Source organism: Artemia sp. Qi Xiang Cuo, chromosome 2, assembly GCF_049724085.1.
Source record: "Artemia sp. Qi Xiang Cuo chromosome 2, ASM4972408v1, whole genome shotgun sequence".
In the NCBI taxonomy this organism is placed as follows: Eukaryota; Metazoa; Arthropoda; class Branchiopoda; order Anostraca; family Artemiidae; genus Artemia; species Artemia sp. Qi Xiang Cuo.
The window spans coordinates 36,383,606-36,410,669 of NC_142795.1; the positions used below are offsets into that span (position 1 = coordinate 36,383,606).

At 35.6% G+C, this 27,064-nt stretch overlaps 1 protein-coding gene across 1 annotated transcript in view; it reads left to right on the forward strand.

Annotated features, from left to right (window-relative positions):
- The first annotated feature begins 592 nt into the window (after positions 1 to 592).
- The window catches only part of LOC148955184 (TELO2-interacting protein 2-like), a 66,719-nt gene continuing 40,247 nt past the window's right edge, over positions 593 to 27,064 (forward strand). Inside the window, exon 1 of the mRNA XM_089100701.1 lies at positions 593 to 615. The gene's annotated coding sequence lies outside the window, so the exon portion shown is untranslated. The remainder of the gene's footprint in view (positions 616 to 27,064) is intronic.

A 27,064-nucleotide genomic window follows, 5' to 3' on the forward strand; every position in this document is an offset into this window, starting at 1 on the left:
ACCATGTTCTGTGAATGAATACTATTTGCCGCGAATTTTATACAACAGAACATTCATAAATCGTTGAAACTCTAGGGTTGACACTCCTATTCCTAAAAATGAAATTATTGCCGACTCACAACTTCATAGTAATTTAAAATATCTTGGGTACGTGCTTTAAGATTGTCAATATATTAGTATGTACCCAAAGAGTAGTTAACTATCATTCATTTGTTTATATTTATATTAATTAATTCTTTGTTTCGGTCTATTTTCATCATTGCTAACGGTTTAACCGTTAGTTTTTAGGAAGACACGTCTTTAATCCAATCACTTTTGATGGAACTGATCCTCAATATGGATATTCTCAAATTAGCTTAAACTTTCTAAGAAAAAAAGTACATTCTGCTAAGGTTAAATTTATTACTTACATACTAAACAACAATAATCTCGTTACAGAGAAGAAGTCTTAGAAATATTCACAAAATACAGCAATATCGATGTGAAATATCTGCTGATGAGAAAACCTATGAAATTGCACGACAGCTAAATAGACATTTATTACAAGGCAACATCATTTCAAGGTAAAAAAACAAGAAGTCAAGCCCCTGCTGATTCTTACTAATCGCCTCTAAGGTTAGTGACTAACCCATTGTACTAAAGAGTGTTGCGTGCTTTTTCCACATAAATAAAAAGATGACGGAGCGCTAATGAAAAGATTTGTAGAGGCAATTCCAAGTAGCGAAGTTTTTGGCTGCTTATTAACTAGATAAAATGAAGTTAAAAAGGTTCCCGACAAATAGGAAATACCAGGGAACATCTCCAAAACAAGAATACAAACTTAATATCACTTTGGGGGGCAATTCTTTGTATTTTAGTGCTTGGCGAGAGAAAAGAAACTGAAAATGAATTTTGACTTGAAAAGTTAACTAAAGGATTAATGTCGGGTAGCTTTCTATCAAGAATTAAAACTTAAAATAACATCTTTCGCACATTCTTCGAAAGTTGAGGAATTTGTTTTATAACTTGACTCTTGCAGAGACGAAGAGGTGCTGGGACCACATTTCCTGAGACCCCTTTTCTTTTGCAAGAATAAAAACCCATAATAAGTTTAAAATTTGGTTATGTATAAAAAAAAAGTGGAAAAAAACCCAGACATTTCTGTAAAAATAGTTGTCCTCTCCCCCCCCCCTCCTTTCGGACAAAAATTGCAGGCTTGGCACTCATGATTCCTGAGCCTGTATCTATAAAAAGGAAGTTTTTATAACAATATATGCATAAAAAACTGTTGTTTTATGGGAATTAATTAAAAAACTTTATCCACAGAAGAAGTTTTTCGAAGATAAGTAGAGAGCTACATTAAATCAAAGACGAGGAGAAATAAAGTCAAAAAATAAATCAAGCTCAAAAGGGACAGAAATCACTACCAATAAACGATTGAGACCCAAAACGAACATAAAATACAAAAAAAAATTAATCAAATTTAAAACAAATTAGAATTACCACACACAGGAGAAGCTCTAACGCCCCCTAAGCCTTCTAAAGACCAAAGCGTCACTTACACTTTCCCGAAAATAATTTTGTGTTTCTTTATTTGCACAACATTACGAAAAAAGAGGAAAAATAAGCATAATGATCAAAATTAATAAAAAGAACTAATAAAAGTCGATTGACAGTCTGATATGTAGTTATGTTCATTTCTGAAAATCTCTGTTTGGATTTAATTACGTTGTAAAAGAGAAAATACCTAAAATGTATTTGTTTTTCAGTACGTTAAAGTTAAAATGACGCTCTGGTATTTAGAAGGCTAAGTGGACGTTAGCTTTACTGAAAAGCTTAGCTGAACGCCTTTTCTAAAAACTTAGCACAGAGAGCGGTGGATTAAGGAGGAACAGGGGGGAGGGTATAAAAAATTGAATGAAAATGGCCTTTTCACATTTAATGTAACCCTGAGCATGGTAGTAAAAACCAGCAGAAGTTAAAATAAAAAACAAGCTTTACTCAAATAGGAATAAAGAGGAACATTAAAACTTAACTTAAAACGAACGGACACTATTTCGCATTGGAGGGAGGCTGACGCTTCCTTGGCCCGACCTAGCGCTCTTTACGCTCATGTTGAACTTTTTATCTCCAATGCTTTAAAAACAAAAGCTGTAACACAGGGGCACTGAAATGGCAGAAAAAAATATTTTCTTTTTTTTTACAATGCCACAAGACCAGAACATCTATGCGCATTAAGTTTAAAGGTTAAACTTTTTCTTTTAAAGATTTCAAGGCAATGTGTAAATACAACGATTGCAATTAGTCATTAACTACATTTGTTGAGCCCACAAATACTTTCAGTAAAGCACTGTAAAGGCTTAGCATAAACAGCGAAGGATGAAGGTTGAATATCTTTTCGTTCGTTTGGGGAGGTTAGACTGCGAAAATTGAATTTAAGTAATGAAGTTACAATAACATAAAATGTAGGAAACATTCTAAAATCGTTAAAGGTTCAGAATTCTGGTGGAGGGTGGCACCAAAACTGTGTCCCTCTTCATCATGGTTGCAGCAGTAGGAGCAACCTAGTAAAGAGTGAACCATGGTTCATATTAAGAAAAATTTAGAAAGTACGTTTTCTAGGAAACTATCTGGTGAGACAGGTGAAACAAAAAATTATTTTCTCTTTCAACAATGCCTCAAGATCAGAAGAGCTGATCTATGCGCATTTAGTCTAAAGGATAAACTTTTTTATTTAAATGTTTCGAGGAAATGTGTAAATTAAACACTTACAATTAATCATTAGCTACATTTGTTGACCCCATAAAAACTTTCAATAAAAGCACTGAAATGGCTTAGCATTAAGAGTGAAGGATGAAGGTAGAATATCTTTTCGTTCGTTTGGGGAGGTTAGGCTACAAAAAATTGAATTTAAGTAATAAAGTTATAATAACATGAACATCTTTAAATCTTTAATAAAAACATCTTTAATAAAGATGTAACAAATTAACATCTTTTTAGTTTTTTTTTGTTGATATTTCGAGGATATGACCACATCGTTCAAAGTTGAAATTTCTTTCAATAAAATGCCACGTATATTCAAGCAATTAATTAATCATTAGCGGCTGTGAGAGGAAGGGAAGGGGTCTGAGGGCAAAATTCTGATTTGTAAGGCTTGATTAGCCTTGCGATATTATTTTTTTTTGTTTTTTTTTCCTGTTATTACTGCTATGACAAAAAAAACACGCTCCTCGAAACAATTTAAGCTTTACTTTGAAAATTTTCTTTTTTGGAAAAAGTTTTTTTATTGATCACTGAAAACATTAATATTGGCAAGAATCGACAACGTGATTTAAAAGTTGACTGACCGTACATTTCCGAAAAAGTTAAGTATGTGGAATTCAGCCTACAGAATGTGTATGGAAATTTGAAGTCCTTCAAGTGGTTTGTTAACGTTACTGCCTATTATTATTTGGTATGAACAGTCAAGTTAAGTCAATTCAAGATGCTTTTCCTGCAACTTTGAATTCTGGGTTCAAATACCGTTTCCTACAGCCTATTAAATAAAAAAAAACAAGCTTTTCAACTGAAAGTAAGGAGAAACATCAAAATTTAAAACAAACGGAAATTATTACGTATTTGAGGGGTGTTGGCCCCTCCTCGATACCTTTCTCTTCGCACTAAGGTTTTTTAGTACTTGAAAAAAATGATTCTTATTGTTCTAACTAAATGGGCCTTGTGTTTCAGGAGTCGTTCTTAAGGAAATTTGGACAAAAAGTCAAACTAAAGAGGGGTAGCAAACAAGGGCGGGAAAAAAGGACTGGTTCCTCTCCAGTCATTTCTGATTCATAAAGGGCATTAGAACTATCAATTTTCAATCATATGAACCTCACCTCGGAAGTTTCAGTGACCACATTTTCTATACAAAGTAGCGTTGGGGGAAAATGTGACAAAGTCATCGCTATTTACTAAATTAATTTAAAAAAAAAATCCAAAAAATAAGTGTTTCAAAGAAAAGTAAAGGCAATTCTGAACTTTAGCTCAGCAGATACAAATACCTGTTAAGATTCAAACTCAAAACGACCAGAAATTACTATTAAAGAATAAATGAAACCCTAAACGAACAGAAATCAAATAAAAATCATAGCAAAAACAAACAACAAGTAATAATATATATGAATAAACAGATCTTAAAGCGAGGAATGCTTAGATTCCAAATGAAAATCAAGCTTAAAACGAAAAAAATATTTTGCTATTGAAGTATAAATGAAACATAAAACGAACAAAAATAAAATGAACAATCAATGCAAACAAACATACGATAGATATTAATGTAAATGAATAAATCAATCTTAAAACGAGTAAAACTTAAATTGAATATGCAAATCAAGCTTGAAAAGAACAAAAATATGAAACTATAATTTTCATGGAGATTATTTTACCTTTTCAGGTTAATTTAGACTAGGTTACGTGCGCGCACGTAACCTAGTCTAAATTACCCTTAAAAGGTCGAATAATTTCAATGAAAATTATACTTTCAAATTCAGCATGTCGGAGAACACAATTTCAGGTTCAGAATGTTGGAGAACCCTACAAGGTCATATATTCCTCCTAAAACCATTTTTCAACCTGGAGTGCACATCTTTTCCCCCTTCCAACATTACTTTCGAATTTATGTATATCCCAACACAAACCAATATTATTCAAAGGCTTTATTTTATTATTTCAATACATGTTGCTTTAAGTCTAGTAATTATCACCAAATTTTGTTTTTCAACGTGTTGTAACCATAATGGAACCATACAAAAAAGACTTTCGACTTGAATTATTTAAAACCAACAAAAAATATTAGAATAATTTAAAATTATATCTTTAAAATAAATGTTAATGGATAAATCGTACTCAACATAAAATTTTGTTTTTCAAATGGGAGTACATGTCTTTTCCCCCTCCCAACATTACTTTTCGACTTTATGTATATCCCAACATAAACCAATATTATTCGAAGGTTTTATTTTATCCATTCAATACTCGTTCCTTTCTCAATATTCCTCCTAAAACCATTGTTACGTGCGCGCATGTAACCTAGTCTAAACTAACCTTAAAAGATCAAATAATCTCCATGAAATTTATACTTTCAGATTCATCATGTTGGAGAACACACTTTCAGGTTCAGCATGTTGGAGAACCATGAAAGGTCATATTTTCCTCCTAAAATTATTTTTCAACTTGGAGTGCATATCTTTTTCCCCTCCCAACATTACTTTCGACTTTATGTTTATCCCAACACAAGTCAAAATTATTCAAAGGCTCTATTTTATCAATTCAATGCATGTTTTTTCTTAATTTCCCTCCTAAATCCATTTTTTCAACTTGGAGTTACTCATCTTTTTCCTCTCCCAACATTACTTTTCGACTTTATGCATATCCCTACACAAGCCAATATTATTCAAAGGTTTTATTTTATCAATTCAATACACGTTCCTTTCTTAATATTCCTCCTAAAAGGATTTTTCAACTATAATTACACATCTTTCTCCCCCCCCAACATTACCTTTCGAACTTATTTACAACCTTGCGCAAACCTAAATTATTCAGCGTCTTTATTCTTTCAATTCAATACACGTTCCTTTCTTAATATTCCTCCTAAAAGGATTTTTCAACTTGAAGTACATGTCTTTTTCTCCTCCTAGAGTTACTTTTCCACTTTTTGTATATCCCTACACAAACCATAATTATTCAAAAATTTTATTTTATAATTTCAATACACGTTCCTTTCTTAATATTCCTCCTAAAACCATTTTTACGTGCGTGCACGTAACCTAGTCTAAATTAACCTTAAAAGTTCGAATAATTTCAATGAAAATTACACTTTCAGATTCAGCATGTTGGAGAACACATTTTCAGGTTCAGGATGTTGGAGATCCCTAAAAGGTCATATATTCCTCCTAAAACCATTTTTCAACTTGGAGTGCATATCATTTTCCCCTTCCTCTATTAAATATTCTCTCTATGGGAGCACCGCTATTCGGGTTATTAGGGAACATTTATGTAGAACACCTTGAAAATTGGGCCTTAAATTCATATTTTTTAAAACATGTCTATTGGGGGCGTTATATGGGTGATGTAATATTGCTCTGGAATTATGGATAAAATGAACTTAGGGGCTTTCTAGATCACCTTAATACATATGACCGAAATTTACAATTTACCTTAGAAATTGAAAATGCAAATAAATTACCGTTTCTGGATGTATTAATTATTCGTAGCATTGATAAACTGGATTTAACAATTTACAGAAAACACACACAAAATAACTGATATCTACATTTTAAATCCAATCACCCCCCCACACAAGTTAAAAGAGGTGTTGTTACATCTCTGGTCGATCATGCCCTAAACATTTGCTCTGATTCCTACACTACAGATGAACTAAATTTTATTAGAGACATACTTTTTGGAAACGGTTATCTTATCGTCTTTATTAACAATACAATTAGCTGAAGATTAGCAAAAATGAAAACTTGCTCTCAAACGAATTGTTATCTCAGGTTTGAAACAAATACATTATAAAGAATGTTCACAAGATGAAATTGTGTCATAGAAGATAATGCGTACGGTACTTTGATTTCAACAAAGAAATTACTTAAAATTTAAGCTAATAGTTCACATAAACCAAGTGATATCACTTAGCCCAGAATTTCTGGCCCTCTGATTGGCCTAGAAAGAGGCGTGTGATCTTGTACTGGCAGTATTCTAGTCCTCTGATTGGCTGTGATCTTGTCCCCCCTGAAATTAGAGAATCCTCCCTACTGATGCGCCCTTTTTAAAGTTTCTACGACAAAGGTTTCAATAAAAACCTTATATGCCCCAAGGTTATAACATTTAACCCTTACCCCGAGGGCTCTCTAGGGGTTATCATCCTCAAAGATCTAATTTCCCGAGTTATCAAATACGTTGAACAAAATGAATACCTCAAAATTTTGATTGGATGTGTTTGGATAAATGGTGGGCGTGGAAGGGGTGTTAGTTGCCTTTCAATCACTTTCGACTATTAAAAAGGGCACTAGCCATTTAAGTTTCCAATCGAGTGAGCCCCTTTTGAAGTTTCTACTACAACGCTTTCAGAGAAAACCTTTAATGCCTCCAGGGCATAACTTATAACCCTTGCCCTGAGGGCTGTGGGGGGGTGTCACTCTCAAAACCTTATTTCCAGAACTTTCAACTACTTGGAACAAAATGGCTATCTCAAAATTTTGATTGGATGTGTTTGGGGAAAAGGTGGGCGTGAGAGGGAGGTTAGTTGCCTTCCAATCACCTTCGACTATTAAAAAGGGCAATTTCAATTTCCAATCAAATGAGCCCTTTTAGAAATTTAGCCCTTTGAATCTCCAATCGAATGAGCCTTTTTTGAAGTTTTTACGACAACGCTTTCTATAAGAATCTTATATGCCCCCAGGGCATAACTTACAGCCCTTGCCCTGAGGGCTGTGGGGGAGTGTCCTCAAAAACATAATTTCTATCTGGAAATCAACTATGCTGAACAAAATAGCTATCTAAAAATTTTGATTGGATGTGTTTGAGGAAATGGTGGGCGTGGAAGGGGTGTTAGTTGCCTTCCAATCACTTTCGACTATCAAAAAGGGCACTAGCCACTCCAATTTAAATTCGAATGAGCCATTTTCGAAGTTTCTACGATAGCTCCTTCGATACAAAGCACCCTGGTCTAACCCCAATAAATAATAATTTGTGCTAACATCGTTCTTTACTTAGGCAGCGCGATTGCTTTGCCTATGATGTCTTTATTCATTTAGAAAATTATATTTAACGCATGCCTACCTTCTTATTTTTCAATGCCTCCATTTCTGTTTTATTTGGAGATGTAGAGGGTCTATGCGTATCCACCATTCACTCCACTTTCAAAGGTTTTAACATAAGAAAATCTAATTTAGAACTGACAGATTACAGAAAAAAACATAAATATTGAGACAAAAATTCAACCTGGACAAAGGCTGTGAAATAGGAAGTATAAAACATTTTTGCAATTTGGGATTAACTAGCTTCACCTGTTATCTTGATGACAACGCTCTCGGGTCTATATCAGATATTGACATATAATGGGAAATCGGAAGTTTCAAAGGCGTTATATCCGTATAAATGCTAATCTGGAACATACTAGGAACAGTAGTGAATTCCTTTTTTTCTTTTTTTTTATTAATTAGCTTCTTGCATGATTTATTCGATTGAATCATGAGTCTAAACGCTATACCAGGAAAAATCACAAGATATAGGAAAAAATCACTAGTTTTAGAGCAAAAATTACTTTTAATCACTAGCTAGAAAGAAATCGCTAAGCAACATAAAAATCCCTAGAAATAGTGATAAACAACTAGGGGTGGCAACCCTGGTTGAGAGCCTTGTAAACAAGTCTTTTATTTTGGTAGTCTACTTATGGACTATGCTGCTCCTAAGAGAGCATTGTGTTTTATTGGGCGGGTTTTGTGTTTTCAGTAAAGTGCCAGTTCTTTAAAACTCTACACATACAGTAAAACATACGAGTCACTGTTTCTTAGCTAGTTTTGCAGACATGTGTAGCATTAACTGCGGATCGATAAAATTTGTGGTGCTTTAAGTTTCAGCTTCATGCTTTACTTCCATCAGAAAAGCTTAATTTTTTGCAAAATTACTGAAACCTCACGAGAGCTTTCAAACCTTTGAGTTTCTTCCAGTGTTCTTTCTTCCCCACTTACTGTGCTAACAATGAAAGGATTCTCAATTCTGGTAGATCATGTCTCCTAGTTTGTAGTAACTAAAACAGGCACATACACATACAGTTATTTCGAAGGGGCTCAAATAAGAAGGGTGCAAAAACAGCAGAATTATATAAAAATTCCGGAAAAATCCTCAGAAATTCTCAGAAATTGCTTCGGAGAGAAACCCGGAGAAAGTAAAGGACACAAGGGGTCAAAGCATGGTCATCAAGGCCCTTTTCACAGGATACAGGCTTGGCATACCCACTTAAGTCATAAGAAGGTGTAGGTTCAAAGAAAAATAAGATGAAAAACCGAACAATTTTTTGAAAAACACAAGGAATTACGGGGGAATCATGAAAATATAGGGTTTCATGGGAAAGGGGCTCTATGACTCTTCACAAAATCTATTACTCTTCTCTCGCTTTTTTTTAGGTTTTGGGGGACTAAAAGGTAGCTAGGTTAGGTTAGGTTACGTATTTAATATGTGCTATGCTTTACCTCCACCCCTCTAATGAGCAAATATATAGCCCAAATTTGTTTCTAAAGTATTATATGTCCATCCTATTTTGTTTTATTTCATTAGCATTAACGAAACTTCACTTCTCGCGTGTGTACCCAGATTCTTGCAAGTACCAAAAATTCCTAGCGTAGAACGCCCCCTGAAAAAAAATCCTGGATACGGTCCTGACCCTGGCGCTTCCTTAAATAACGACCTTTCACTTAAGTTTGCGCTTGAAATCTGAATCTAAAAGTACTTCAGTTGAAACTCTACACGAGAATAGCATCCTAACTGTTTTTCTACCGCTGAATCATTAAATTCTCAAACAATTAAAATCGTATTTGCTTGTTATAAGTGGAAAAAACGGGGCAAAAAACCACGCTTCACTTTCCAGAAAAACCGCAGAACAAATTGAGACGGTTTATCAAAATCAAGCAGTGTACATGTTGACTTACATGGAAAGGCAGATGGACTCAGAATTCAACAAAGCACAAAACAACTGTCGTACTCTAATGCTGTAGCAAAAAGGGGCAGGTGACATTCAAGTCTAGATAATAAATTGTATGCATCACAAATCTTTTTCATGCTCGGAAATATGAACTATAAAAGAACAGAGCTGTATTTCTTCCTCCTCTGATTAAACGCAAAGATAAAGACGAGAGTCTAATGTTGCAGAAGATATACACTGGTTTATAGTTGTAAACAAGAACAGTTTTATTGGGTAGGGGGGGGGGTTTAACCCCAAATAAAATATTAACCAAGCCCTGATTAAACAAGGCAAACATATTTTGATTTAATGCATAGGGCAATGTACCAAATATCATATCAATTTGGTCAGATCGTATTACTATACTACAGAACGTCTTCTTCAATGCGTTTTTGTTCCATAATTCTTACTCGTAAATAAAAAATTGTTTTCGACGCCCTTATATTACTACAGCTTTAAGTTTCAATACAGCCAGCGTATTGGCATTTGCGTAGTGAACCATGTTATTTTTTTATTTTTTTGCCTGATCACGTTAAGTTGAGAGATGGCACTTTCGATGTCATATTCCAAGACACAGTACCATTTTGCTCAAAAAACCCAACCACACTTTGTGTACCCAGCTTCTCTTACGAAACATCATCGTCATAAGAATAAAATTCGAGATACTGGTGCATTATGCGGGTACCCCGAAGAAGTCAATTTTGGTTAATGCTAATGAAATAAAATAAAGGATGAATATATAATAGCTTAGAAACAAATTTGGGTTGTACGTTTGCACAGCAGGGGGGGGGGGTAAAGCATAGCATATATTAAATAGGTAACCTAACCTAACCTAGGTACCTTTTTCCCCCCTAAACTCCAAAAAACAATCGTTTAAGTATTGTAACTCATGGAGAAACCACGGCTTTACATTCATTTATCTATAGCGGTCTCTTCCAAATAGCCCGGTTGACGGGTTTTGTGACTGGTTTCCTTGATACAGTATATAGCGATGCCCCCAAAATGCACCAGTACCAATTTGAGATAGTCATTATAGTCAGGTCGGTCGATAAATATAAACAATAAGCCTCCAGACGGGAATGCCACTTGCATTCCCTCGAGATAAGTACCATAGGTCAAACAATCAACCCAATTGAAAAAAAGTCTTTGCAGATAAATCTATAAATTTAGACATGTTGCCTCGTTTTCAACTCGTGAGCGTTCAGGAATAATTTGTAGAGTGATCTTAAATTGTCAAATACCTATCCTAAATCGAAACACGGAAGGTACATATTTCCCACAAGTGTGATATACATTAATGGCGGTATTTAAGTGCTTTTGAGATCACCCTTTACAAATGCAGTAAGAGTACGTTAAACAAACTACAGTTTGACTTAACAGTTATTAACTTGTGGCTGATATTGCAAAATAAAAAAACTAAAAAATGGTTACTAAATTTGTCTGGTACTATATTCAGCGCCTTATTTCTTATTTCTGACCTTATATCTGGCAATTTTACTTAATTCCTGATTTTTCCTTACCAAAAATGTTCCTGAGAATGAAGAGACAGGGCATTTCTAGCCCTGTCTCCCAAATCTTCTTCCATATTCACATGAAGGCTCACTTAGAGTTAGAAAATGGGACCAAACGCAAAAGCTACCCCTTCTCCATAGTAACATATGGGTAGCTACAACTACTACTACTACTACTAACAACTCACCGAAATACCAAGCTGCCTGAGGCCCACACAGCTACGCAAGCTCCTCCTCCATCTCAATCTATTTAAAGCACCCCTCTTTACACCCTCCAAGGAAATTCCCATTTACTTTCAATCTTTCTTTATGTCATCCTTCCACTCCAACCGTGGACGACCTGCTTCCCATTTAGCCCTATACGGTTGGCCGAAAAGGACAATCTTTGGCAATCTATCATCCGCAGAACGTACCCTAGCCATCTCAACCTTTCTTTCATTATAGCCCTAGAAAGCAGGATTGAACAAAACTCTTCGTAAAGCCTGCTGTTTGAAATATAGTAAGTTAGCTGGGTACCCAGAACAATCCACAGGTAATTTCTCTGGAAAACATCTAGCAAATCTTCATCTGCTCTTCAGAGCGCCCATGCTTTAGAACCATATGTGACTATTGTCATCACTGTAGCTTCAAATGTTCTAATCTTGGATTTATCTTCCTATTCTTAAAAACTTTTTTTTAACTGTGAAAAACACCCTGAGCCTTGGCTATTCTACGAGTACTTTTAACGTCTTCACTGCTCTCACTGTCTTTTACTAATAATACTACCAAGGTAAGTAAAGCTGTCCATCTGATCTATCTTTTCGTTACCCAACATCACCTTTTCTTCTTCACTTATTCCTAGCCTTAGCGACTTAGTCTTCTGAACATTAAACCTATTCTAGCACCCTGAACTTGCAAAAATCTAAAAGTTAATTCATTTTGCACACACTTTCATCTAGGATGCTTAAATCATGGGCATAATCTAAGTCCAGGAGAGTTTTTCCTTCCCATTTGATTCTGTGGTCTTCCATTGCCTTTCCTGTGCTCCTTAAAAGAAAGTCCATCAAAATGATCCATATAAAGGGGATAGAACACAACACTGCTTAACTCCTAATTTAACCCTTTCCGACGAAGTAGTTCCAACGTGAAACCACCTTTTCATATTTTTTTACCATGATCCGTATGGGGTGAAAATAAGAAACCGCTGTTCTAGCAAATGCGTAGCAACGCTATCTGACGGGCACAATTTTATAGGCAGCGTAATTGACACCTAGTGCTGTTTCTTAATAAAAATTATTTGAAAAAAACTACGTTTTCTAAAGAGTTAAAGAGGCTGAGTTACAAGGTCGAACCTTAAAACGTACAGGGATTAGGAGGCACAGTTGGGGGGCTGCCGCCCCCAAACCCCCGCTTTCGCAGCCTTTAAATAAAAAAAAGTTTTTTAAACTGAAAGTAAGGAGCGACATTAAAACTTAAAACGAACAGAAATTATTCCGTATATGCAAGGGGCTAAGCCCTCCTCAACGCCTCGCTCTTTACGCTAAAGTTTGACGTTCTTACAACTCTTTTTTTTAAACAATAAAAACTTTAGCGTAAAGAGCGAGGCGTTGAGGAGGGCACAGCCCCTTTCATATACGGAATAATTTCTGTTCGTTTTAAGATTTAATGTCGCTCCTTACTTTCAGTTTAAAAAACTTTTTTTTATTTGAAGGCTGCGAAAGCGGGGGTTTGGGGGCGGCAGCCCCCATCTGTGCCTCCTAATCCCTGTACGTTTTAAGGTTCGACCTTGTAACTCAGCCTCTTTAACTCTTTGAAAAACGTAGTTTTTTTCAAATAATTTCTGCACGTTTTTGTACAGTTTATTACTTATTATTGCTTGACTAACTGTTTGCTGATCATGTCAAGAGTTATTTAAAAAAGAAACTGAGTTTCTTTTTTAAACTGTAAATTCAGTATATAAAAATTTTCCTCTGACGGTGAAACGAACCCGAGTTTTGCGCCTGACAGTCAGGAGTCTTGACCGTTGGACTAAAGAGGCACAATTATAATTGTTTTTTAGTAAAGTTAATCTATTTTTTAAAGCAAGCAAATCCCCATAAAACTTGATATTTGGTTTATGGAAAACAAGGAAGGAGTTATCAGATTGAGCTGAAATTTTCAGAATAGGCTCCCAGGCCCCAGAAAAACTTATCCTCCAAATTTCATTCTGATCAGACAACGTTAAAGGGGGGTTGTGGTAGGAAAAATTAACATGGGCTATTATAGGAAAACGAGGTTTTTCGTTAATGTAAATTTGAGGGATACTATTTTGGGTCTGAAAATATCAAAAGGCCCTAAGAAGTCAAATTCTGCTTCAAATAAGTTCTCATTCACCCGGATCAGTTACCAACTCTGGCCCGTAGGCGTGGATAACAAAAAAAAAGAGAAAGGAATTCTAAGTGGCTATATTTGGTTTTTTGAAAACAAAGAAGGAGTGATTGGATTGAGCTGAAATTTCGAGGACAAGCTCCCGGGCTCAAGGAAAGCTTAAACTCTAAATTTCAGCCCAATCGGACAACGTCAAAGGGGGGCTGTGGTGGGAGGGTCGAAACTTCCGGCCCAGTTTACCCCATGAAGACAAAGTCGGAGGAGGATGAAATTTTGAAGGTTTCTTAGTTTGAGCTTTGGCTACAAAATGCGATTACAGCCGTCTCTCTGCGGCCTCTAGGACCTGAAATCGCTTAACATTGTGGTGGGTCGCCTCTTTATAGAGGCACAAGTGTGCCTCCTTGATAAAGTCGGAGGGGGGTGAAATTTTGCACGTTTCTTAGTTTGAGCTTGGGCTACAAAATGCGATTACCGCTGTCTCTCTGCGACCGCTAGGACCGGAAATCGCTTGCGGGCTCTTATAGGAAAACGAGCCCGCGTTTTCGCGGGCTAGCCCGCTTATAGCGGGTTCTTATAGGAAAACGAGGTTTCTCGTAAATGTAAATTCGGGGGATAATTTTTTCGGTCTGAAAATATCAAAAGGCCCTAACAGGTCAAATTCTGCTTCGATTGAGCTCTTTTTCACCTAGATCAGGTTCCAACTGTTGCCTGTAGGCGGGGCTAAGAAAAAAAAGAAATGATGCTGATGAAGTTTAAGTGGCTATATTTATTTTTTTGAATACAGGAAAGGAATAATCGGATTCAGATAAAATTTCGAGGATAAGCTTCTGGTCCCTAGGAAAAATTAACCTCTAAATTTCAGCCCAATCGCACAACGATAACGGGGGGCTGTGGTGGGAGGGTTGAAACTTCCGGCCCAGTTTACCCCATGAAGATAAAGTCGGAGGAGGATGAAATTTTGCAAGTTTCTTAGTTTGAGCTAGGGCTACAAAATGCGATTTCCGCCGTCTCTCTGAGACCTCTAGGACCTGAAATCGCTTAACATTGTGGTGGGTCGCCTCTTTATAGAGGCACAAGTGTGCCTCCTTTATTAAGAAAGTTTAAAATACTTGGAAATAGTAGTATCTCTAATATTGTTTTCCTGTCAGTTTGTTCTTTGTGTAGTAGAGTACAAGTTAGTAGCATCACAGTTTCAGATATGAAGCACGATAAGGAGATATTGTACGTGAGAGGTTGGTCATCCCCAATGACCACCTTGCAACATATGCTAAAAAATTATAGCTCGACAAAAAAAATGAAACTCAAGCAATTTCCACAAAACTGAGTCTAGCATCTAAAACCATAAATAAACTTGCTCTTTTTCATTCTTATATTCTAAATTCTTGATCTGATTGACCACATCGTGTTTCAAACAAACTTATATGCTACCCAGAAAGGTGTTTCGTTCACCCTAATTACTCGAGATGAAATGAAAGTTTTTTTTAGCAATAAATATGCTTATGGGTGTCAAGACAGTACTATCTCATCGATATTTCTGGTCAAGTCCCGATGAACTCAGAGATAATTACATCTTTGAGCTGATGAATATAAGCCGTTTCAGCTGGCTTCTTGCTCAAGTTCATCTCAATGACAATTGATCTTACCCCGGAAAGGAAGTGACAACTATGACACACTCTACAAGATCAGACCTCTGATTGACAAACTACGCTCAAGCTTTCGAAAGACTTACAAGCCTACCAAAGAGCATCCCGTCGACGAAAGCATGGTCAAATTCAAAGAACGCATGCTTTCAAACAGTATATGCCTATGAATCCCATAAAAAGAGGCTACAAGATTTGGGTCAGAGCAGACATGCACGGTTTCGTTTGCGATTTTCAGGTCTACACCTGGAAGTTAGCTGACACTAGAGAGTTTGGACTTGGAGAAAGAGTAGTTATAGATCTTACCACGGGATTGGAAGGCAAAAATTATCACATTTATTTTGACAATTTCTTCAGTTCAGTAAACCTCGTGGAAAAAAGGAAGAACAACAAGCTCTACTGCTGTGGTACAGTTCGTGCAAACCGTAAAGGTCTACCCAAACTCAAGGCCAAAAAAGAGCTGAGACGAGGTGATTGGGACTATGCTGTGAGTTCAGATGGAATCCACTGTGTACGCTGGAAGGACAAACGATGTGTACAACTCCTTTTGACTATTCATTAAGGAGGAGAAATGACACAGATCGGTAGGAAGGAGAAAGATGGATCTATTACCCAAGTTAAATGCCCAAACGCGGTCGTCGAGTACAACAAGTTTATGGGATGCGTCGACAAAGCCGATATGTTGAAGTCTCTCTATGGGATAGACAAAATAAGCAGAAAGTGGTGGCATCGCCTACTATGGCACTTCATCAACATTACAACGATCAATGCCTTTGTCTTGTTCAAGTTGTCCACTATACCAGATGCTAACAAGATGAGGTTGAAGGACTTTAGATGCCGCATTGTCCCTGGTTTGGTTGGAAGTTATTCGTGCAAGGGTGAGAAAGGTCGGCCATCCGTAAAATTGGAAGTTTTCCCCAAATTCAAGCCTTACATTCCTCCGGAAAAGAGATTGGATCAATCAAAACACTTACCTGTTCAGGGTACTTCAAGAAGATATTCTCAATGTAGTACAAAGATTGAGCCCCATCGCACAAAATGGTAATATTCAGTTTGTAAAGTTCCATTATGCATGAATTACACAAAGAACTGATTTAGTTCTTTTCACTAGAAATGAGGTTTTTTCTCCACATGTTTCAAAGTGGTCTCTACCAGACACCACCTTATATTTCATTTCATAGTTGGAATAAATTTCATTTAGTTCAATATTTGTCGGTTTCTAAGCCCAGGGACATAGGAAACGTAAAAAAACGAAATTTTCTGACGATTTCATAATTCGTGCCGGAAAGGGTTAATACGAAACCAGCTACTAACCTCAATTCCTACCTCAACCGCAAGAGTGTTATTCTCATATTCTCATGTGTTTGTCTGGTATACCATACAAGGATAATATACCTACTATCAACAGAATTTGCCGCTTGTTCATAATTTATAAAACTGAGGACCAAAGGTGTTTGATTACTCAGGCACTTCTCAATTATTAACCTAAGAGTGAAAATTTGGTCGACGCATCCTCTATCCTTTCTAAAACCGCACTGTTCTTCTCTTTTAACTTTGCCTACAGCATTTCTCAGTCTAAAGCGTATCATATTACTAAGAAATGTTAGAGGTATTAGACCAGACTAATGCCTCGATGATTACCACACTCATTCTTATCACCTTTCTCATACAGTGGTTTAATTAAGGTTTTCCTAAAATCGCTAGGTACTTCTCCTTTTTCAAAAATCATATTCATAATCTTCAATAACTTATTTCTAACTTCAGAACCACCATATTTAAGAAACTCATTAAGCACATTATCAGCACCTGGAGCCTTATTATTTTTCCATCCTTTTAGTACTGCCGCTAATTCTTCCTAAAAAAAAATCTTCCTTCACATCTAAGGTATCAGAAATTTCTTCATTTTCCTCTATATCTTTTCCTGCAACACTATCTCGGTTTAGTACATTCTCAAAATGTTATGCCCATCTCTCTTTAACTCTTTCCTTACCATTGATTGTGGCCCCGTTCATATCTTTAACTGTTAACTGGAACAAGTCCTGATCGACTACTTCCTTTCAATTTATTACCACGGCAGTACAATATTCTACTATTATGTCGTCAAGCTACACCTTCCAGAACCTCGGCAATTTTATCCATGGCCTCCTCTTCACACCTCCTTTTGTATAGATTATGTGCATTTTTACGAACGAAAGCACCCCCGCACGACAATACTGCCTCTGAAACTGGGGAGCCCAATATATAGTTTTTCATTAATTTTGAATTTGTTGGCTATTATTAAAATTTTGACTTTATAGCTTTTCGGCATTTTTGAGCAAAAATTAATGTTTCACGTCACATAATGGCAGAAAACGTAACTCAGTGTGGCACAATCTCTTTTGCTACTTCAAAATGACGATAACCTCCAAGTTACATTTGAAATCGTATTACGATATTCTAGGTCAGTCCTGATGCGGTCCGTATGGTCAGTGCTGGCAGCACTTGCTATGCCACAATCTCTTGTTCTACTTTAATAGGGCGCTTGAAAATCCAAGTTCCGTCTGACTGAGCCGTCTTCCGATATTCCAGGATAATTCGATTGAATTGATTACACCTGGAAAAAAAAACTAACAAATAAAAACGCAACCGTGGTCACCCTTTTCGTCAAAAATAGAAAATTTTGAACTCTCGTAGACAGAAACTTTAATTCCCGTTAATACGGATCTCCGATATGGTGAATTTGAAGGTGTAATTTTCATGAAGACCACCTCTCTTTTTGAGGATCTCCCCCCTCCCCCTTATTTGAAAATTTTGAGAATCAATACAAATAAGCAGTTCTTATGTATATATTGTTATTAAAACTTTTTTTTTATAAATTTGCGGTTACTATTTTTTTCGTATATGAGGGGGTTCGTCCCCCTAGTGACTACCTCGATCCTTACGCTATAGTTTTTTCGGTTACTATTCGCACGAGTCTCTACTTATCTATACTATTTTGTAACGAGCTGTTTGATTAGAAAAGTAAAGTCGGGCTCAAACTCCTAAATTCATGTCATCAGGACATCTACAAGAATGGATTGTCTGATGTCAACCGAACTCGACGGAAGGTGAGAGTGGGCTAATTGTCATAGCATATCCTTCTACGGGGTATAAATCTAAACAAACCTTTATGGAGGGAGAGGTGTCTTCATTCTTGTCAACATGAAATACCCTGAGTGGGTTACCACTACGATAAATTCTTGATGGGAGGAAGGAACTAGTGTCCAAAATATGGTCTCATGGGCGCAGAGCCTATTCTACCTCTTTGGACAATAGGGAGGGTGAAGACGGACGTTGGATAATTTCTTGTTATTGAGATTTCTATCAGAACGGTTTCTCATATTTCAATTGGTAAAAAATAAAAGGTGTGGCTTTTTTTGGTCAAAATATGATCCGACCTTTCTAAAGCGGTGGGTTCCTCACATTTCGCCGTAATAGCATCTTCAATAAAGGTTCCTCAATGTCAGGCTACTTGACAAGAAGTAACAGCTAATGTCCTAGTTTATCTCTTTGGAAGTACTGAATCTGACCTTTATGCCGTTTATCTTTTGGGGGGTCCGGGGCCTATTGGACCTTTGCAAGGTGGGGGGTCAGGAAATTCTAATTGTTGTCATCGGAGTATCTACTAATAACGGTTGTCTTCCAACCAAACATTAGTCATCATTTAATATTCTTGTAATACCTTTTCCAAGTTAAGGATTGATTCAAGTTTTTCGAAAGAGGAGGAGGATAGAGTCCTTAACTCTTGTCATTGAGAATTTACACGGAAGGCAGTCAAATCCTAACCAAGATTGATGGAAACTAAGAGCTTGAGTTTCAGTCTGTTTTTCCGTGGTCTATAGCTGATTTGACCTCTATTAGAGGTTTGAAAATTCCTTTTTATATATTTAATTACGAGCTGTGCTACAAAAATTCAGTAAAAAAATCCTCACCAACGGCTACAGCTACGATATTGGGTATCCCTACTTTATTGCACCTTTGTGAAGGAAGTCTATTCTTGTCACCAACATCCGTAAAAGTAGCTTATGTCAAATAAATTTCCTAAAGATTGAAATCTAGAAATTTGTTTTCTTCCTTAGTGGGTTTGAACATAATCCTATTGATATTGTCAATTTTGTTGCTCCTCAGCTATGAACCATGGGCCAAAGTGGCTGCAACTCGTCTTGAGGCTTTGGCACTGGAGGTTTGGTTTCTGCTCGTTTTACTTTCATGAAAAATCGTCATTTTTCGATTTAGTTGCATGAAAATGGTACTTGAGTATTATCCCGAACACACTCGAGATGCTTGCTCTGCTTGATCTGAGAAAATTCGGTTTATCTGTCTGCAACCAGTTATAATTAGCTTACTCTGAGTGATAAAAACTACGATGCAGGTATATTATGATTGAAGATTTAATATATAGAAGCAGTTAGGGGTTAGGTTAGGTATTTAATATAATGCGTTCTGGCGGCCTGCTTTCTATAATTCTTTGTTGTAGTTTCCATAATTCTGTTTCTAAAGTATTATATTCTCTTCATGTTTTGGTATATATCATTAAAAGTAACCAAACTTTACTTTTCGAGTGTATTCGGGATAATACACAAGTACCGAAATAATTGTATTTTAGCGGGCCAAGTTTTCCTTTGTAGCTCAAAACTGTTTTGAGTAAAAGTGCTAAATGGACAGCAGCTGAGATTTTATGCTATTCGAAGGTTTGACTTTTATGAGTCTAATTTATATGAAGAAGACAAGGTCGTGTCCAGGTTTATTTGCAAATTGTTGCCAATTATTCCAAAGTAATAAAAAGGCACCTGTTTTTCATCTAGAGTTTCTTTGCCTTCTTCTCTAAGCAGGCATAAATTAAATAAACAAAATTGCTCATCTAATTATGTTGGCATTTACGTTATGTTTATAATTTGTTTAATACCAAGCTCATAGTTCACCCTATTTCTTCGTACACTTTTACTCTTTATTTTCTTTTGTTTAAACTAAAAATGCAGCATGCCTATCTCAAAGATATAGGAATTAAAATTAACTATCTAATGAATCAAAATTAGCACCACATTGCAGGTAACGTCTTAAAGCATATATTATCATCAGTAAATTGCCCGATTTTCGGCGCAACATGATGTTAGAAACAATAGAAAGATTCTATAAGAACAATATTATGATTACATAAATGTTTAATCTTGGATAAATTATGGGTAATAACACTATCTGAAAACTACAACTAAGCCAAGAATGTTTGCCATAAAATATTGACTGACCAAATATAGCACCTGTAATAGTTGATTCAAGCTTGTTAACTTTCTTCAAATTCAATAAAAAGAAGTCTATTGTTTATGACAAGCCGCTTAATGCATCCGATCAGCAAGAATCTGCAGTCGAGATACCAAATAAAAGAAATTAGAATTTCATAAGCAGCGAGGAAAGATCTCTCGCTTGATTGAAAATTATTAAACTTCTAATATAAAAAGAAGATAGTCAAATGCTGATTTTTCATGGGTTTTTGCCAATTAAAGGCTGAGATTGATAGTGTGTTCTTAGCCTGAGTTTATCAAGTCATAAAAATATTCGCATATACTAAAAAACTGAGCTCTATAAAAGATCAGAAATATTTCTGAGTCAAGTTTAGGATTCTCTTCCCGGTGAAAGACAGGAAGGAGAGGTAATCTTTCTTTTAATTAAGTGAATGTTAAATGTGGGTGGAGTATTTGTCTGTTCAACGGAACACACCCAAGTAGTGAAGTTAGGTTATCCTAATTAAATATACGAAAACATGATGGGTATATTAAATACCCAACCTAACTTAAACCAACCCCTAACAACTTCTAAATATTAAATATCTAACTGAAATATACCTACATCGTAGTTTTCTTACCCAAAATGAGCAAATCGTAACCGATTTCCGTCAGAGGCAAACCGGTTTCTGTCAGATCTTAGACGACGCAATCCTTGAGTGTGTTCCGGTTAACTGGCAGCCCACCTTTTTGAGGGGCACAAAACTTCATAGTTGATTTTTTGAAAGGAAGAAAAGGCTCAAATTACAATAAATCTCTTATTTATGATATCCACACAAATTCTTGAGTCTCTGTTTGAACACGGTTATCTATTTTTCAAATAGTTGGTATCTTTGTTTTATATTTCTGAACATTTTGTTTTGCATAGTTACGCCTGGGTTTACTCTGCTTATTTGCCTTTCAGATAGTAGCAAAATAAACTAGCTTTTCATTTATTATTAGGTACGAGAGATATCTTTGAAAGTACTGACTACATCTTTAATAATGTTATTGTCAAACTTTTGCATTTTATTCATTTGTCAAAAAACTTGATGAAACATACAAAAGTCAGCACCACCAGGTATTATTAAATTAAAAAGTCAGTTGGAAGTATTTACAATAACTGTAATTCCCTGACGCAGTCATTTTATTTTTCCGTTTCCGGTTCGTAGAAATTTATGTCTGAAATAAAGTCAGTCGGACGCTTACCCCAACAATCCTTAGACAAATCGTCTGAAAACCATCTTGTAGGTCCTTCTCCGTCTTTCGGAGTGCCTATATTTCATGACCGTTTTTGACCACTAGCGTCACTATAGCTTCTAATAGTTTAATCTAAGTTCGGAAATTTATCTTTCAATAATCTTTCTTTCTCTTAAAAAACAAAACAAAATTCTTCCAAACTTTTTTCAACTGTGAAAAGAGTGCTAGGCGTTTCCCCTCCCCGTGGAAAAGTCTTGCCCCCAACCCCCCTCCCCCCAATGTCCTTTTCCTTCAAATGCATCCGATCAAAATTTTTAAGATAACCATTGTATTCAAAATAAAATTCTTTCTGGAGAACTAATCTCTCTGGGAAATAAAATTGGCTCTGAGGATGACAACCCCTCTTCTGCAGCCCCTGTGACAAGGGTTGTAAGTCACTTAAGTTGCTCATGGTTAACATATAAAGTTTTCCATTAAGAAAAGAGGGGATGTTCGATCATGGATTTCCAAAAAATAGCTTAGAGTATTAAGGCGAAAGTTTAAGGAAATGTTGAGAGAGGAAATTGTGTTTAGACAGCGTGAGAAACATGATCAGAACTAGACCCCAGCGCCGCGCCGATGAGGGAAGACCGGTGGCGGCGGGGCCAAACATAGTGTGCCACACCGCGCCGTGCCGCCGATAAGATGTCGGTCGCGTACTGCCGGCGCGATCAATGTTGACCTCAAACATTAATGTTTTCATCAGTCTTTCTCAAATCACAACTTAAATTTACAACAAATTCGAGCCTATTAATGAGTTCAAAACTTCACAAGTCGCTGGCTGGAAACTGGTCTTCTTCGTTATTCATCAAGAGAAGTAGAAATCTGGTAGAAACGAAATGGCGTTTCAGAACCTTTGCACAACAGTTGAATTATCTATTAGCTATGTATTCTTAACATAAATAATTATCAAAATTAGTAGTTTTTTTCATCGAGCATTACTACATACAAAACTTCAAATACCGTATCACAAAATTCGTCAGTTATCTGGATAAAAACTTTTAATATAAGTTTGAACTTAGAAGCTTATTTTTTTCATAATGCCTTTTGCCTATATATGTTTTGTCACCTTTAGAACAGTTGAAATGGGCGACTTCGATTTTGTTTTTTTGTTTTTTTTTTGCTCTTTTGGATTCCTAAAAAGCTTTACTTGTATTAAAAACTGGTTTTTAATACCAATTAAAAAAAAATACATTTAAAGTTTTTTTGGCTTCTTCATAGAATATATGTCATGTACGCTAAGGCTGAACTGCTGTTTTTTTTTTTTTTATTGATTTTGGCTGCTCTTTTGGATATTATTCGATTTTTCTTTTGGGGATTCATTCCAAATTATAAACTCATAAATACCTAATATCAGCTAAATTATAAACTGCATCTAAAAGCAGTAAATTTATCAAATTGAAAAATACATGATGAACACTTCACATGAGAACACTTCAATTACAATGAAACAAAAACACTTAATGGTTTATTCGGTATGAAGAAAAATGAAGTGCCAGCTATTTTCTTAGGTAAAAAATGAAAAGCTCATCCGTTTAAAATGTGATTAAATAAAATAATATGCAGACTGAAGTAGCAACAGGAAGATGTTGAGATTTTCTTCCTAGTTCATCCCTTTTAATCCAAGCAAAATGTTAGGAGACCCAGTATCAGTTATTCAGCTTAAGCTTTGATTTCCAAATCCTCACAAAAATTACCAAATTTAAGAAAGTCGCAACAATAAGTCACCTGTGGTCAAAATACTCAAAGAATCCTCTTTGATCCCCACCCAGGCTCAAAGCTTCTGCTATGGTCATTTCCATGGAAATCTCTAAAGAGTTTCTTTTTAAAATAGCTTTCAAGTGTAGTTAGAGGTATTTAGCCTTTTTTGCTTTTCTTCAAAGCCTTTAAAAAAGTGTTATAATATTCCAAATGTTACATTTGTTATATTTGTGCATATTTTTGGTTATCATTTGTGGGTTGATTGAATTTTTTTAAACCCACTGTGGATACGTAAGGACGTTGTAACATCTAGTACCCTGAGGTCATAAGACTGTCAAAGACTCGTCCTTGAACCTCCCAGATTGAAAGCTTTTATTATGACCTGGCATTTTAATGTAATGAAACTAATTTAAAATGTTCATTTTTTTATTTTTTCATTAAAATCTTTATTATAAATTATTTTTACTATGGGGCGTAATTGTCTTTTACTTGGTTGCTAGCTGCCGCTGCAGCCCGGATAAAAAATCACGAACAGGAAAAAGCCTATGGCTTTTTCTTATTTCGAATAGCAAGAAACGAACTTCAGAGAATCAGGCAGCTAACTAAGTTCAATATGTGCCCTGGTTTGTTCTTTACTAGGTTTCAGCCATCTCTACAGCCATGATACCGATGAAGCTTACATAATCCCTATTTATGATTAATGGTCCCTTGTATAACATACCTTAGAGAAGCAACTTTCTAAAGGTATTTGCTTCAAGTTATTTTGAAACAATAGTTTATTTCAGTTATCATGGGCTAGACGTCGTTCTTTATTATAATTTTTAAATTTTCAAGTTTTTTTCTGGTTTGAATTAAAAAATGGAATTTATTGTTCAGACACCATAAATATTTCTTCCATTTTCAGCTAAATAAAATTATTCTGTTTAAAATTTTCAGGAATTATTATAGTTTCAGTATACAAATAAGATTTTTTTTTTTCAAGGAATCGAGCAGCTAACTAAGTCCCAATATATACAATGGTATGTTCTTCGAATTATCTCTTTTAATTAGGTTCATATCTACCGCTGCAAACCGGAACTATTAAAAAAATATTTTATCTTTAATTACAGAAGGAACTAGATTTAGCAAGTTTTACTATTGAGACGAGACGCTCTTACTATACAATATACAGTTCGTTATCACGAACTATTTGCTTTGATGTATCTATTGGTATCAAAATTTCCTTCTTTAGAGTTTCGGTTACTACTGAGACAAGTAGCTATTATTACTATAGAGTTCATTACCATGAACTGTTTGATTGCTTCAAAATTCAAATATCTTTGAAAAGACTGCAGTATAAAAATACATCAAAATGCAATTTTTTTGACAAAATTGATTCTACTTTAAAAAGTATTTTATTTTTAATTACAAAAGTGACTAGATGTAGCAATTTCCTTTAAAATGAGCTATTATACAGCTCTTTATGATTTTCCGGGGCCCAGCTAGCTGACGAGAAAGAAAAAGCGGAAAGAAAAAAATATCCCGTTTGTGGAGAATAACGTGGTTAAAGTCAATTTTCTTGATTTTCAAGACAATATATTTTCTTTGTTATTCAAGCCAAAGGGTGGTAAGTTTCTATTATAGGGGTTTCGGACAAGGCAGTTCTAATGGTGTACTTTTTGTTTTGATCTGAATCTTTTTTTAGGAGTTAGGGGTTTTTATATTTCTAAACATTGGACGTGATCGTCTCTTACTAGGTTGCTAGCTACCGCTGCAACCCGGATTGCTAGCTACCGCTGCAACCCGGATTAAATAAAAAAAAAACAAGTTTTTTTAACAGAAAGTAAGGACTGACATTAAAACTTAAAACGAACAGAAATTATTCCGTATATGAAAGGGGCTGTCCCCTCCTCAATAACTTGCTCTTTACGCTAAAGTTTTTTATTTTTTTCAAAAATAAATTCGTGTGACTGATTCAAAATTTATCGTAAAGAGCGAGGTATTGAGGAGGGGAGAGCCCCTTTTATATATGGAATAATTTCTGTTCGTTTTAAGTTTTAATGTCGCTCCTTGCTTTCAGTTTAAAAAAAAAACTTGTTTTTTTTATTTAATTTCTGAACGTTTTTGAATTAATGCAGCTTTGATTATGGCTCACCGTACATGAATAAATAAAACGAAATTTGCATATCAATTTTAATTTTTTTTCGGCTAAATGACTCTTTCGAAATTTTCTCCCGGCGTAAGTTACGAAATAACTTACGTAACGAACTTCTATATTCGTATGCTTTATTACGTATATTAGGGAGTTTGCCCCCTAGTTGATACCTTGCTCTTTATGCTAAAGTTCGAATTTTTTTCGAATCACAAACCCCTGAATCACAAAGGCCAGTTAATTAGAATTGATAGCTCTTTTGAAAGTACTGAAAAAAACTTTAGCGAAAAGGTTGAGGTATTGACTAGGGGGCAAAACCCCCCTCATACACATAATAATTTCTGTTTGTTTTAAGTTTTAATGTTGCTCTTTACTTTCAGTTGAAAAAACAAGTTTTTTTATTTAATTTCTGATCGTTTTTTAAATAATGCTGGGAAATCCGGTGACCCCTTCATAGAAATGTCCCTTCCCCCAAGGGAACATCCTTTATGGAAGGATCCTCCCACGTAACCCCCTCCTCCAACACCCCTCCCCCCCCATCAGAAAAAAATACCTCCAGAAATGTCTGTATACTTCTTCCAATAAACCAATACTATATGTAAATAATGGGGAAAGTTCATAACTAGCAGCCCTTTCCCTTGGAACTGTGGGGATTAAATAATCCTAAAAGACATTTTTATTAGATTGTCAACTATGCTGCACAAAATGGCTATCTCAAAATTTTGATTGGGTTAATCTGCGAAAAGAATTAGCGTTTAAGGGGTTCAAGCTGCCCCCCAATATTTTTGGTCACTTAAAAAGGGCACTAGAACTTTTAATTTTCGTTCAAATGAGCCCTAATACGATATTCTAGGACTAATGGATCGATACGATAACCCCTGGGAAACAAAAATAAATAATAAAAAATAATAAAAAAAAAAATAAACACGCATCCCTGATCTTTCTTCTGACAAAAAAAAATACAAAATTCCACATTTTTGCAGATAGGAGCTTGAAACTTCCACAATAGGGTTTTCTGATCTGCTGAATTCAATGGTTTGATTTTCATTAAAGTTCTATGACTTTTTGGGGCTGTTTCCCCCTTTTTTGGAAAATAAGGCAAATTTTCTCTTAACTTTTGATGGGTAAAACTAAACATAATGAAACTTATATATTTGAAATCAGCACAAAAATCTGATTCTATTGATGTATCTATGGGTATCAAAATTCCGATTTTTAGAGTTTCGGTTACTATTGAGCCCGGTCGCTCCTTATTTACAGTTCGTTACCACGTACTTTTTGACTTGGGCACTCGACCAAGGGAACCATCGTCATTCGAGCGCAAAGTTAGGTGGGGATGTCGATATCGCTTTCATCAAACCAATTCGTTTTAGTGTTGATGTGCCTGCTACTTATGAATGAATGTTTTCAAAGTAGGCCTAAACTCAATTCATCAATAAGAAAAAACGGGTTGGACGCATATTTCCCTTTCCCTTTGGACGATAAAACTATACAAGTGCTGTATCAAGTATAACTCACGAAAA